Source organism: Parasteatoda tepidariorum, chromosome 3 (assembly GCF_043381705.1).
Source record: "Parasteatoda tepidariorum isolate YZ-2023 chromosome 3, CAS_Ptep_4.0, whole genome shotgun sequence".
NCBI lineage: Eukaryota > Metazoa > Arthropoda > Arachnida > Araneae > Theridiidae > Parasteatoda > Parasteatoda tepidariorum.
Window position 1 is genome coordinate 98066375 of NC_092206.1, and position 15069 is coordinate 98081443.

The window sequence follows — 15069 nt, forward strand, 5'->3', positions numbered from 1 at the left end:
TAAACAATAACGATAAGCCATATAGACGATAGATAAAAAAGAAATTCAAAAAACAAGGATTGTTCTAAGCTATGGTATTTCAATATGTCCTTAAGCTCCCAGCTTCTGCGAGTAAATGAAGTGCCTCAACACAAACGCTATCACAGCGCCACTGCCTTGTGACGTCATAGGCTATTGTATGGCAGAGGTGTCGGCGAAGAACTTGGCTATCATCCGAATGCTTCATTTGCGTATTTGTGTTACTTATTTTTTTTCAACTATCCAATTCTTCCCTCTAATTGTTTTCATCGTAATAGTGTTAACATAAAAATATAAAGCGAATAAAGATTTTGAAAACCATGTGGCTTAAAAAATGAATTTTCAGATCTTATATATTTATTCGAATTGAATGCATATAATGGGGGTCAAAATTATTGCAAATCAAATTCGTTTAATTAAACACAAAATTGTAAATGGTAAAAAAAGTTCTCGTTTGAACAGAAAAAGTTTACATGTATGAGTGAGGAACAAAAAGAAATGTTTATTTGGTATAAATAAATGTACTCACTTATTTATACCAAATTGTATATATATAAATAGGAGTTTTGTATATATTGACCTCTTTTTGAGACAGGGCATTTTTTGCGTAAGGATTTATTGTAATGGTTAGCATATTCATGTTTTTTTTTGCTGTATTTTTTTAAAATTTCATTTAAATAAACCGTAACTTTAATTCCTTTATCATTGCTGTCTTGAAATTTTTAAGAACAAAAGAATTTGCTTACAGAAATATAATCCTTTCTCTAATTTTCACCCTTCATTAAGTTATTCAAAACAACACCTGAAAGTGTCCCACGGGTATTAATACACATGAAAGAGATACATATAAAGCACAGTTCAATTCGATTTATACCTGACTTCATATATAATAAAATCGAAAGTGTCATCTGAGATTATGCGTTCTATTTCATTAAGCTCAGTATTAATAAAGCTGATTTCGAGTAAAGCTGTTCAAAATTGCAGAAAAGTAGAAAGTCATACAATTCGCAGTATAAGATTAAAAAGCTATTTGTCGATTAGTCAATGCTTTTTTTTTCTAAATAACATGACTATTCTTTCTTTTACATGACTATTTCTTTCTTTTTGAAATTTGATCCCGATTTTATATTTAGGATTATGGCNCCTTAGTCAGGCTCTGTATATATATATGTATATATTATTATTATTATTATTATAAATAAGTGTTTTCTGATCTAACTTAATTTACTTTTCATTCGACAAGTTGGTTCCCTGTCTATGCAATTTATGAATGTTTTTAGTTCTATAAAAAAATAATAACTGATTTTATTAATTCAATAATTAGTTTGTAATAATTAAATTACATTATTAATCTTTTTATTATTGGTGATTTTAATAATTTTAGTTGCAGTGTTATTGTTAAATAATATCAAATATTATTTACACATTTTGCCAGATCGTTAAAAGCGAAAACAATTTAAAAAAAAATCTGTTTGAAATAAAAAGAAATCCAATGTTTAATATATATTAGGGGGACCGGAAAGTAATGTCGTAATCCTTTGATATTTGTTATTAAGAATTTATTTTCAATCAATAATGTATTTACCCTCGTTAGCAACAACTTTTCAATGCCGGATAGAAAATGAATCGAAAAAAAAATTGGTTTTTAAGACTAAGGAATATTTAATGCCCCGAAACGACATTACTTTCCGGTCCCCCTAATACTTTGTTAACACTAGATTGCCTAAGGAAGTCATTTTGACTGCTTTTAATTTCAAGTAGAAAAACAATGATGTATATAATGACAAAATTTCTTAGAATTTTGTGACTTTTTGTACAGCATATAATTTTTTTGTTGTTGTTAATATTTACTAATAACTTAATACATAACTGTAAATAACGTAAAAAATGTGAAAAATTAATTTTAAACAAATTTATTTACGCATTCACAATTCAGTCATTTTGACTTCTTTTGGGCAATATAGGTACAAACTAATTTTCCGTCTTTCTAGTGTTAAACAAAACATGATTTTTATTAACCATGATAAAATGTCTTAATAATGTTTCGCCCAGAACCGCTAAAACCCTAAGCAACAGTACAGCCAACAGTTCTTTAAACATTTTAATAAAAATAGAATCATTTTTATATACTTCAAATTGATTAGGTTCGTTTGGAGAAAAGCGAACGTTAATAAAAATGTTTTAAAAGAGAACTTTAAAGGATTTTTATTCTTAGAAGAGAACCCATCTTAACTTATAATAAAAGCTTTTGCGCGTCTCAAGCTACAAAAATAAATCGAAACATACTCGATAATGCATATGAACATTCTGTAATAAATCAAACAGTGTCGATTTGAAAGAACACTATCGAATTTTTCGTTAAAAAAAACGTAACCCAAAAGAAAATGAATGATACATCGACGAGGGAAATCGATTAAAAAGTTCTAAACCTACCTCGCAATTGTTCTTAAGAAAACGACATACATATTCTTGTGTAATCATGATGCAGAGATAAAACCCCGAATGTTGACAACTTTAGATTACTTTTCGGAAGCTTAAAAGGCACTATCATGATGTTCGAAAGGGGAATAGTAATCATTCTATATCGATTTGATGAGAAAGAATGGAACAAGATTGATTAACTAAGTTAAGAGGGTAGAGGAGGTGCAATTATCTATTCGAATGGCTGTTTTTTCCAATAAGAAATACGAGAGAAAAAGTAGGACTTAAAGTACGATCTTATCATCGGGCAACAGTATTTCTTAATTTGTGATGGTTTGGCATTTAAATGCATTGATAAAATGTTTAGATGCAAATTTTCGATATCTCTCAATATATGTTTCAGTAAGTTTCAAGATAGGTTTAAGCTTATTAGATTTTCCTTTTGTATACACCATTAATGTATATGTCATAAAGAAATTGAAAAAATCAGGCGTTTTGCAAATAGGCTCATTTTGTTATGGACCAGGTTAATTAGAAAAGTATAAAGTATTTTTCATGCAGACTAATATAAAACCTTATTACAAGCAGTCCCTATATTCTTAGGCCAATTGAAAATGTACGAAGTTTCAATCAGTCAGTTTGAATTTGATTAGGCTTATTGCCTTGTATTAAGCAGGCGTTTCGAATAGAGAAATATAGATAATCAGATTAATTAAGCAATTCAAAAAAAAAAAAAAAAAAAAAAAAAAAAAAAAAAAAAAAAAAAAAAAAAAANAAAAAAAAAAAGAAAGAAAAAAAAGAAAGTAATATCGATTTAAGCTTATTAGACTTTCCTTTTGACACCCGGTGGCTGAGCGGTAGCGCTTCGCGCTGTCGTGCTACAGGTCCCTGGTTCGATCCTCGGGCCGGGCAAGGTTGACTCAGCCTTTCATCCTTTCAGTGGGTCGATGAATGAGTACCAAGCATACTTGGGAGCTAAACACTGGGGGTTCCGCTTTCGCCTGACCACCTGACCGGAACATCTGCTCCTGCACCCCAGAGCCCAAGGTCAAGAAAACTGAGATGGGCACAGTAGGCCTTGGCCCTCTATGGGCTGTCGCGCCACTGAGTTTAGTTTACTTTAGAATATTTTTTTATCTATATACCATCAATGTATATGTTTATAAATCAATCTAAATATTCGGATATTTACAAGTATTATAATTTTGTTATGCACCAGGCTAATTAAAAAAAGTATAAAGTATTTTCAATACAGCCTGATACATAAGCTTATTACAATAAACTTAATACATCTTCAGAATATTTAATAATGTACGAAGTTTTATTCATTCAATCTGAAATTAATTAGGCGTATTACCTAAGTCAGTCTGAAATTGATTATTCTTGTATCAAGCAAACATTTCGAAATGTCAGTTAATTATATTAACTGAGCAGTTTAAAAATAATAAGACAATATCGGTTTAAGTTACTAGATTTTTATTATTTCTATACAATTAATGTATATGTTCATATACTAGCTGAAAAACCCGGTTATTTAAAAATTATAGTCATTTTATTATGAGTCTGGCTAATTGAAAAAATGAAAAGTATTTTTCACACACATTGATGTATAAACTTATTACAGTAAGCATATGCATATATTCATATAAAAATGCGCGAAGTATTATTCAGTCAGTCTTAATTTGTTTAGGCTTATTGCCTTCTATTAAGCAAATGTTTCAATTAGAGAAGTATGGAAAATCAGACTAATTGAGCATTTCAAAAACGATACCGATTAAAGCTGATGAAATTTTATTTTTATATAAACTATCAATGCATATGTCGTAAGGCAGGGATTGCGAACCAATGGCACGCGTGCCATTTATGGCACGCGACACAATATTTTGGGCACGCCACCGATCACAAAGTTCACTATGAAGCATATTAACAATTAGATTAAATTTCACAAAGAACAAAAAAATAGGCAAATATTGATAAAAAATGTAACAATTAATGTCAAAAAACAATTAATAACCATAAAAAACAAGCTAACAATAAATGACTAGCNAAAAAAAAAAAAAAAAAAAAAAAAAAAAAAAAAAAAAAAAAAAAAAAAAATTAGCAGTCCTGCTTAAACTAACGTCTTACAGCCTAATATAAGTTATTTGTCATCTTATCTGCAACAACAGAAGTCGCACTGATGTTACTTAAGTTGAAATACGCGTATAACTGAGATATTGCAAAATGTTTTTTTCTTCATAGTAAATAAATAGTTTTGAGTTGATACTATTTTGTATCATTATTTTCCCAAAAATCACGAAGTCAAAACTATTTGACGGCACGTCCATGATCTCATTAAGCGTTTTTTTTTAGAAAAAATGGCACGTTGGTGCTTAAAGGTTCGCCACCCCTGTCGTAAGGTAATTAGAAAATCTGACTTCAAATTTAAAGGGAGTAAAAATTTTCGTTTGTTAGCAACCATTTTATTACTAAAAATATCCTCTCTTATTGCTTCATTAAAAATATAAAATTAAATCTTAAATTTAATAATGTATTTTAGTGCGCATGAATTAATCTAATTTCTTAGATTAATGTTCATAACAAAATAAATTTCCTCCGCACTTATTACGTTTTGATACAATAAAAATCAGTATTGCATCAGATCTTTAAGGGATACGAAGTGAAAAAAGTATACAGTATTTTCTTTTCATTCTGATATTTTTAGGCTTATTACAATCGGATTATACATGAATAAATATATATAGCAGAAAAATTTGACCAAATTAGTCAGTAGAGCCACTGGAATTGCTGTCTGCATGCCCTGATCTTAGAGTGGGACACCTCGGCCGTCGACACGCCTTTAATAAACGATGATAATTTTCAAAATCTAATGTGATTTATTCAAAAATGCGTAGTTTAAAAGATACAAAAAACTATAATAATTTTAGTGGTTTATGTATTGCAGCAAAAAGTGGGACAGTTTTTATTCCAACCTCTTCAACAAGTATGTTGGATAGATTTGTTCCAAAATATTTTAATCTTTTAAGTTCACATTAGCTGACGAAGTCAAAGGTTTATCAGCTCTCCCTGTAGTATAAACAAATCCTTAAGAATCTTTACCACCACTTTGAAATTTAAAAAGCATTATGCTAATTTTGGTATTACTCCGACCACTGATTTTCCAAAACACCCATACGCATATTTACCAACTTGTACGATATTTACGATATATTACTTGTTCGATATTTACGATATGTTACTTTAACAGTATTTATGATAACGATACCTTACATTTTCCAGCGTGGCAACAAACTTTACAATTTTCGGTTTAAAATGATTATAACCACCGTGAAATTAGGATTTAAAAAATGTATATAAGAATACTAAAAATGATGATGTGTGGGCCTCCCCACTGAGAAATATCACCCACTAAACGCTATGCAAAGAGTGGAGGTAGCGGGTTCGATTCTCATTGTTACCCTGCTTCGTGCTGTCATTCTCTGTATAATGCTATTTGCTAACTGCTTATAAGCTTAAATTGAGCAAAAAAGACTGAAAATGTGTATGTTATTCTAATAAATAAATAAATTGATGTGGTTATGTGATGTAATGTCTCCATGAGAGATGTGTGTGGATGTGTGATGCAAAGTTAAAAGTCTCCATGAGAGAGTCGGAAAAAATTTTGCTTTTCATATTAACTATTGTGCCGATCAGGTGGCCGAGTGGTTAGTGTACCTGACTGCGGAGCCGATGGTTGCGGGTTCGAGTCCCGCTTAGGGCATGGATGTTTCTTTCTCTCGATTTTTACTTATTGCCTGCCACTTTTGATAAAGGCAGTTTTTCTTCAATTGCAATTATGCTCCCTTGGAGCGCAGATACACATAATGGGTTAAACAATACAATTTTAAATGGCAAAATTCTAAATTCGTTTCAGTGCTTTTGGAGAAACCAGACGCGAAAATGCAACTTTTTCCTGATCAAATTGTATTGATAATACCGTATTTCAACTTTAATATATTTTTTGTTCGATTGATATAAATATACTTAAATTTTTCTATTATAAAATGTTATCATAATGAGCCATCAAACCGGAAGTGAAATCGCCTTCTGTCCTAATATTGAAGTATAGATATTATTTTTTCTGTATGACTCGATGACTAAAAAATTGAGCGTAAATCGATAAATAGATAAAATTTTCCTGGTCTTATTATAACAGTTGTTGCTAGTGGGTTGAGCAGAGTTTCACGAATTCTCCCTTTAATTAAAATAGTATTGAGCTAAAAAATACTTTTAAGATACAAGAAAAAGAGGTGGTTCAAGTTTACGAACCAAGTTGATAGACTCGGTTCTTTCTATTTACTTAGTTGTCAATAAAAAGAAATGGATCGATCCATGCAAGGAGGAAGTGCATTAAAATCATAAAAAGCACTTTATATTTTTATATAGGTGCAGTCAATGAATTTAGACAATTTATTTCTCGCAAAAAGAAGATTCCTTCAGTTTTATTTAGTAACATTTTACTACATCCATTTAGGGTTACTGTTACGAACTATCGTAATGACGAGAAAAATCCTTTTATGAAAGAAAAAAAAAGTATTTGTGCTCTGACTGATTTGATATTGCGCCGAGCACAAATATTCACTTGGATTGGAGATGAATGAAACAGTCCTGAAGTCACCAAAAATTTATTGGCATTTAGAAAATACAGCTATTTCTATTACTCAAATAGAGGACAAATAACAGCATGGTTAAACAAGATTTACAATCTCAGACAGATCTTTGATATAACTCATGTCAGAAAACAACTGCATTCATAAGCAAACTACTCTACTCAGCGTGGCACACTCCGATTTATACAGACTTGGCGAGGAAGCCCCGGAACTTTCGACATGATTCTAAACAATTCTCGTACAACTCTATAAATATTAATCCTATTGCTTTGATATTCGAATTTTCCAGAACTACTAGTTTGTCGCCAAAATCGTCACCAAGTGTCGCCAAGTCAGCAAACATATCGCCAAACTGAATCTTCCGTAAGAAATACATTCGACGTTATTTTCTCGATAAATTACGTTAGAATTGCACGATTTCATAGCAATTTTTCAATTAAACTATTGATTTAGGATCAGTGAGCTATTTAGCCTCCTAATAAGAGTATTTACAATATATTACACATATTTACAAATTCGTAACAATATATGAAAACCAATGAGGAAAAACAGTTTATGTGCATTTTTCACGAGAAAATGATGATTGAGTCATTATCTGTTGTATTTGAAGATTAAGTTTTGAGAAATCAATAATGTGGAAAATCGGTTGTCCGCGAGAGTTATTACAGTTTGAAGATGGGGAATGCTGGGGAAAAACGTTTCCTGACAGCGGGGAGACAAGGCGAAAAACGAAAAGCATGGTGGACGACTGGAATTCTCCTGAGGAAGTATTGATTGAAGAGAAATTTCGAGAAAAAAAGGTTTTTTCCCAACTCGATTTTCAAATTTTATCTTTACTCAACATCAAAAATTTTAAATTTTGAAATTTTTGGGGAAAGTAAATAAATGCTTGTAATGCTCATGCATATTGTAATTTTTACGAGTTTATTCTTATGCTAGCTCCTAAACAATCTCAAACCTTTAAATTCGTTTTTTCTCAGAACCGCCTCTCAGAAAAACCGTTTTCTCCCATTGATCTTCCTATTTTATTGTTGGTCATCATTTTCATTTAAAAATATCGCAATTGTCTAATTACTGATCAAAATAAATATATTTAGCATAATTAATATATTATATGGTAAACGCAAATAGTTTGTTTCCCCAATATATTCCCGAATAAAATAATGGAATTACCAGTCGTTCTTCTTTTGAAAAAAAGTCCAGGGTTGTGTTGGTTATTAATGGATTAAAACAGAAAAAATACTTTAAATTGGAACTTTTCTATCCATAAATGGCAACCCAGAAGTCCTAGCGCAGTCAATCTTTAAAGTGATAACAAAATAATAATTTGAATAATCTTAATTTGCGAAGTTTTGCTCAGCGCAAAAATACTTCATTGTAATAAAATAATAAAGCATAGAACTTACTGCTACTTTAAATATCTGAGAAAAATTTTCCCATTAAAATCGGAAAAGTTTGCGTGTACGCAATGCTCGTGAAATAAGCATGGTATTGAAAATCTAAATTAAAAAGTGTGCAATATTTTCAAAAGATGTATTCAATGATATTAAGGTCAGCCCCACAAACTCAACTTCTTGGGATGAAGTAGGACACGACTTTAAAATTTTGAATTGAGATAATTTTTTTAAATTGCAGATTTGAATTCTTTCGAAAAAGTAAATTACTGGCAGGTTTTTGCACTTTTGTTCACACATGGCGCTGTAGTCGCAAAAAGAAGATGGCTCACAAACTGCTTAAAATAAAGTTATCGCGAGAAATGCATATCAGATCGAAAACATAAAAATATGTGTGCTCGATATTTTGTAAAAAAAAATTATCTAATGACACTAAATTCGATACTCCCTTTGAGTCAGGGTTCAAAGAATGAGGGTGGAGTTTGTAGCAAGACATTTGATAATCTTCATTCTTTTCTGGCACCAGGACTTGATAAGAATATTGGAAACAGTTCTATACTAAAGGTTTTGGAAGGCAAAATGAAACTAAAGGCATGGCAAAATTGTTAGCAAAATTTAATGGTCCTACTTAAGGCTTTTCTGACTGATATCATTTTTATCCATGCAATGTTTGGATTTTATTATATTTAGAATAATCTTAATTATATAACCGTCGTTGAACAGCCGATTCAATTTTTTGGGTTTACGTCTACGAACTCCGTAGCCTTTTAAATTTGCACCCAATCCAGTAGACAAGGGAACTCCTGGATCAAAAATTGGGAGAAATTTGCCTTCGTGGAGGACTTTTTTTTTGATGGAGCTAACCCGCATTTGAATTACATGGAGAGCAAAACCACGAAAACCTCCCATGGTGAACCTGACTACTAATGTTCAACTTCGTAGCTTTGTCATTTTGAACCCTATCCAGAAGACAAGGGAACTCCTGGAGCAAGCATTGGGAGAAATTCGCCTTCGTGCAGGACTTTTTCGATCGAACTAACCCGCATTTGCGTTACATGGAGAGGAAAACCGAAAAAACTTCCCACTGTAAGCCCGATGGCAGGGTGACTCTAACCCATGAGCCGTCTACCACTGAGGATACTTTACGTCCGCACTATGGTCTGTGCAATACTTGCATTACTATGCACTTTTTTTTAAAATTATGGCGGTGTTAAAAAGGAAAGAAGCTGTTGTTTCGGTGGTCTTTTTGGGCCGATGGAAATTTTGCATGGTAGAAAAGGATGCCATTTTTTAAAAGCTTCAAGCATGATCTTTCAAATTTTGTCATCAGTTTTGCCATGTAAAGTCAAAGGCAATTGCTGCTAAAAAGGAAAAAAAAAAACGTTCATATGAAGTTAGTGCAGAAGTGTTTTCAATATTTTCATCCACCCCTGCATATCAGAAGCACCGAAGCTCCAGTTTCGAAACGTTACCACATCAAAATTGTAAATACCTAACAAAATGCAACTAAGCAACAAAATATAAATGCTACAAAACTGCGTACAGAGATTACCACTTCAAAATCGGAAGCTGTTGAAAATTGAAATTAAGAATAGAAATGCAAGTAAGAAAAATTCTTTTCCAAACATCACTGCAAATTCTCTATTCCTCTAATCCTTCATTGAAAGAATATTTAAATCACAGCTGACGATAGCAATGGAAACATTCGAAAACAACACAACTCTCTCCTCTGTTCGAAACATTATCCCCGAAATAAGCCCCCTCTCTTCATTGAAAGTTACAGTTTAGATGTATTCGCAAGTTTTAAATCTTAAAAGAATACATCTTAAATAATTTTAATGCTCTCTTCCATTAATTTCTTTTCATTTTCAACCAAGAGGAATAAAATTCGTGAAAGGATAATGGGAAGATAATCTTTTTCGAGAATTTTTCTTGTTGGTTGCAGTACTAAATGGAGAAATCTCCTCCAAAATTTAGTTAGTTTAGTCAAATGGTATTGATTCGAAACGAAATGGAGACTTAAAGGATAATGCGAGATTAAATATACACATTTGTAATTTCACATTATACGTAAAATCAAAGCTGTTTGTTTACTGTTGTTGTCTGCATCATCACTGAAGAAATAAAATCTCTGCACTTCTATATTAACAGGAAATTAAATTTTAATTTTGTATAATAATTGTAAGTATATACATTTTAATTATGAGTTATCGACGAAGGGACAAACAACAAATATTGTTCACTTTCGTTTGCCATGAACTGGAGTCATTTATAAATGTTTTATGAAACTAGTCTAAATACTTAATTTTACTCAAAATGTCAATCTTTTCACGGCTAAATATGCTCATTATTTATTATTAAAGCAACTAAGTAAGGAACTATATCTAACTGTCTGCTTGAATTGAATGTAATAGAGAAAGCATATTCAAAGTTGAAAATAAAATAACTTTAAAGAATAAATTGATGGATTTATTTTACTTGGTGTTGGAAGTGATTTAAAAAAAAGTCTTTACCCTTACAAAAATTTAAGGAAATTTTGGGGTTTATATGAGGTTGTTTTGAGGTGTCAAGGTTGATTTGAGGTTTATTCGAAGTTGATTTTAAAAATCAACCCTAAAAGATCAACCTTTCAAGGGGAGTATAATCAAGGTATACGAAGTTGTTTTATTCCAACGTGAGGTTGTTTTGAGGTTGAGGGAAATCTACGTTAGAGCAACCAGCTTAGGGAGGTTGTTTTTGAGGTGCAAGGATTAACTCACTCACGCGACTTCACGGACTCTTTACTGTTTCATTCTCTTTGTCAATGTTTGCCTCAACTCGTGTTCTTAATCGAAGCCAGGGAAGAGGTTCATTCGGCTCTGTTATTAACTTTGTTCTGCTTGTTTCTTAGAAGGGAAAACACGCTTTGAAACCGTAATTTGTTTAGATTTGGAACTAAGTTTCAGCAACTATTTACGTCTCGGCTATAAGCTTGGTTAACAATCAACTTCGCAATGCTATAAAATGAAAAGATGACTGGCTGTCATTTTTATGTATCCGGGAATTTCCTCAGAATAGCCATTGAGCAAAGGTTTTAGACTCATTCCTTTCTACTCATATTAGTTAACGAGTCAGATGAATGAGTCATTGGCATCATAGCTGCCATATTTAAAGTGATAGTAAGACTTATGCCGTTTTTTTCATTCGTGTATTGATAATTTTAATTTGAAATGCTTATGATAATTGTATGAAGATGGAAATAGTTGCGCGATGTAATGTTTAAGCTCCAAAAAATTATAAATATATTTTTGTCCTCTATGGTTTGCTTCAATTCTCATTACACTACCACTTGAGAAGATTATTCATGTTAAAAGTATAAGTTGGCAGGTATGAAGTGCTTCAGCTTGCAAAATGTTTGAGTTACTATATTATATAGATTGGCGTTTAAATGGTTTGCACATTGTGCCCATTTTATTTTTGTTTCAAAAAAGCACCACCTCCTCCTCACCTACCTCGTAAGTGGTGTAAACCTAATAATTTGAAACCTAACCTAACAATTTGAAATTATTTTTGAACGTCAGAAAATCAAATAATAAAAAATATAAAATATATTTTAAAAAAATTGTTTTTTTTTTTACATGAAATTATTTTTGGATGAACAAGTTTTATAATTGAGTGCAAAAATATTTCGATTCTCTTCATTACATCCGGAAATATGGCATTAAATCAGTAAAGTAAAATGGATAGTAATTGATTGGGTCCAAATTTTCTCATATTTTTTATATATTCTGGAGCCCTTTTATATTCCCTATATTTTCTTGATTATCGGTCACTTCCCATATTATGAGCATAAATCCGCTGAATAAAAACAAAAACGCACGTTCATTAAAAAAAGTACGTTTTTGTGTCTGATATCGTTACTTAAAATACTATGTATAATTAATTAGCATATTTAAGGTAAGGCCTTCAAAACATTTTGAGAATAAGTTTTTGCTCGTAAAAATCCATTCATTAGATCAAAAGTTATTGAGATATTCGCTTTTAATTTTATGTACTGATCTCTAAATGCTATGAAATGCATTTATTACTACTAAATACTACGAAACTTTACAAAAGATCCTCAAAACTTTAATTTAATACTTCACTGAAGGTATACCAAAAAACAAATGTATATTTGTACATAAAATAAGCCTTCTAACATATCTTCTAAAGTATAATGAAAAAGATCAACCGCAGATCAAGAGGAAAGTGCATGAATTGTTTTCATTAAGAAAGAGATCTTAAAATAAGTTTTGTTTTTACTGAAAGAAAGAAAAAGTTGTAAAACTAAGTGTCTTTTTATGTTAAATGATACAAAACCTAAAGTAACTAACAACGTTAAACTTATAGTTTAACAATGTACACTGTTGATGTTTCTGCTGTTTTAGCTTTCAAAGAAATTGCTTTTAAAATGAAGCGTTTCCTTTAAGTGCTTCTCTTGAAAATAGTTTGCGTTAAGTAAGCATTTGCTCAATAAATTTAAATTGCTACTGTTTTATCTTTAAGGTTCGAGATTAATGAAATTGATAAAAAAATACAAATAGATAAGACTTTCGAAAGGTTTGAAAGTTTTTTTTTTAAATTGCTTAGTTTTGTTTTTAAAGCTAAGAGCTATTCAGCCGAAATTGTTAGTTCATCTTGGATGTGATTTGAAAATTTAAATAATGTTTATCCAATTAATGTATTTAAGGATTTTTTGAGCTCTGCTGTCACAAAAAATGACTGTATTTAGAGAATATTATGCTATTGCTATAACTTTTGTGAGTTTGTAACAGTTATCAATGATTGTTAGGTTAGATCTTGTTTATATTTAGTCAGCATTTTCCATGTTAACTATAAACAAGTCACCGAGAAGTCACAATTTTGTGAAAAGAAAAGCGTCAAAACCTTTTTCACCGCGTAACCCCTATGACGAAAATAAATATAATTTTTATGCAGAAAATCAACATATAAAGCAGAGTCCTCAGTTAAAAAAATTCGCATGAATTTATGATTTAAAATATTTTCGTAACAAGATTTCCAGATTTCAAAATATGAAAACAGAAGGGCAAATAGAGGGAAATTTTATGGCGCATTCTTACTGCAGTACTGAAGCGAGTTTAATTTTTCAGTTACCATGGATTGGCCAGAAAATGGATGTGCGCAAGGTAATAATATTATACTGGTTAACTTAAAGTTAATAATAAATAAGGTTGATAATTAATTATGAAATTTGAATGAATTTAGAAAATTAATATTTATTAAAGAAAACATGATTTGCTTGTTTTGCACAGATTTTTAGTAACGGATTTGATCTAATTGGATTTGCGCTCGGTAAAAATATAAATTAACGAAGAAGTTTCTGGAAATTCTTTTAATAATAACATACAATTAACGCAATAATTCCATATAGAATTTAATTGCATTAGTTGGGTATCCATTGTTTTTTTAATCAAATTTTGAAAGAGTTTGTCTATCCATTTTTTGGATAAATAAACATTACTACATTTTCTTTTAATTCTATTTATTTGATTAAAAATGTCATTTTAATAAATGCTTTTAGAAACATTAGAATTCCAAGTAATTAGTTTAATTATATTAAAATTGAAATCACTTCTTTTTATCGTATTTATCAACAATGCAGATATTTTCTTCTTTTTTAATACCCAAATCCAAAAAGTCAAAATTAATATTATCATTATGATTACGAGGCAAGATTAATTCCTCGGGGTAAATATTTGACAAATTTGTATATTTTTGAAAATTAAAGATAATTAAATCCTCAATGAATCTAAAAACTAATTTAATATTAAGAGTTTAATTTTTTTTCGTAATAGAGTAAAAATATGTTATCTAAGAGAAATATTACTTTTCTGACCACAGATCTGACTTTACAGTCCCCTTGCTGTCAGACTAACCGATGGAGGTTTTCGTAGTTTTCCTCTCCATGTAACGCAAATGCAGGTTAGTTCCAACAAAAGTCCTCCATGAAGGCAAATCTCTCACAATACTTGATCCATGAATTCCCTTGTTTTTATATTGGGTTAAAAATTACAAGGGTTCTGAGCGTATCATTAGTAGTTGTACACCCAAAACATTGAGTCGGCTGTTCAACGACGGTTATAAAAAATGAAAATATAAAACTCACTATGTACGTTTTTTTCCCCGTTATGATCGGAAATTTATGTTTGATTAAGACATAATGAAAAATAAACGTTTATTAAAATCTAGCATTGTTTCGAATTGCAAAACAAAGCCTGCTTTACTTTTGTGCTCCAAGTGTAAAAATGTCAAAGAAAATCAAGAATTCGACTAAACCAGAATAAGTGAATTCACAATGGATGCAGAAAAAAATGGTCCTTTCTTACGCGAACAACTCTCCGACACCGTTCGTTCACTGACTATAAAGAAGGAAAAAAAATGTTCTCTAAATTTTACTTTTCTGGTGACTTGGATTTCCGCTTGGCCTCAGTCTCCAGGGAAAAGTTGCAACTTCCAAACCAACTCACCTGGCAATTGAATTTCGCTGTAAGGTTTTCCGTTGTTATTTTTGGTATTTTTTCATGCTCGCAGCGAAAGCAAAAGAATAA